General features: G+C 37.1%; 1 protein-coding gene across 1 annotated transcript in view; it reads right to left on the reverse strand.

Annotated features, from left to right (window-relative positions):
* Positions 1-1,403, reverse strand: part of LOC101861971 (carcinoembryonic antigen-related cell adhesion molecule 5) — a gene marked incomplete at its 5' end in the record, with an annotated part of 27,549 nt that overhangs the window by 24,183 nt on the left and 1,963 nt on the right.

Raw genomic sequence — 1,403 nt, forward strand, 5'->3', positions numbered from 1 at the left:
ACACACACACACACACACACACACACATACACACACACCCACACCCACACACACATACACACACATACACACACACGGCCTATTTTCATTCAGACGTAAGCACAAAACAGCAATAATACTTTTAAAAAACGCTAAAAGCTTATGAAGGACAGGCCTGTAGGAATAGAAAATGCTTATGATGTCTTCTGAAGCTATCAAAAAAGAAAGTTGATGAAGATCTATATATACCTTCCAACCAATCTGTCTATCTAATTATCCGTCTCCCATGCAACAAAAGCAGTAGCAACACAAGCAACAACAAGGCTGAAAACGACAGCGATAGTAACAATAACAACAACCAATATAAGAACCACAACAACAACAATAATAATAGTAACATCATCATCATTAACAACAACAACAACAACAACAACAACAACAACAGCAGCAGCAACAACAACAACAACAACAACAACAATACAACAACAACAACAACAATACAACAACAACAATAACAACAATACAACAACAACAACAACAATACAACAACAACAACAATAACAACAACAAGATCTTACAACAACAACAACAATAACAGCATCATCATAAACAACAATATAACAACATAAACAACAACAACAACAACAATAACAGCATCATCATGAACAACAATATAACAACATAAACAACAACAACAACAACAATAACAGCATCATCACCAACAACAATATAACAACATAAACAACAACAACAAAAACAATAACAACAACAACAACATCTTACATCAACAACAATAACAGCACCATCATCAACAGCAATATAACAACAACAACAATACAACAACAACAACAACATCTTACAACAACAAAAACAACAACAACATCTTACAACAACAAAAACAATAACAACATCTTACAACAACAACAACAAAAACAATAACAACATCTTACAACAACAACAACAAAAACAATAACAACATCTTACAACAACAACAACAATATCAGCATCATTGTTAACAACAATACAACAACAACAGCAACAACAACAACAACAACAACAACAACAACAACAACAACAACAACAACAACAACAGCCCCCCCCAAACAAAGAAACGACCACTCACTGCTGTACACAGCGGTGGCAGTGACAATGAAAACACCACTACTGCTCGTCTGGACCCGCTTCCCCGTGCCCCCGTCTCGGAGTTCAAAGGTCATGCCCGGAGTCGAAGAAGAAGTGTGGCATGTCAGCATATACTGGACGGTCTCAACGCCGTTTATCTTGTCTGGGGTCAGATACGGTTTCGATTGACCATCCCCTGAGGTAAAAACAAAGACCACATTTCAAATGCTTAGGTACGGAACAGAATCACAAACGCAGTGGGGCAGCATGAAGATCTACTGACCACAGTGAAGAGACGAAAA

Source organism: Aplysia californica, unplaced genomic scaffold (assembly GCF_000002075.1).
Source record: "Aplysia californica isolate F4 #8 unplaced genomic scaffold, AplCal3.0 scaffold00427, whole genome shotgun sequence".
NCBI classification, from domain to species: Eukaryota; Metazoa; Mollusca; class Gastropoda; order Aplysiida; family Aplysiidae; genus Aplysia; species Aplysia californica.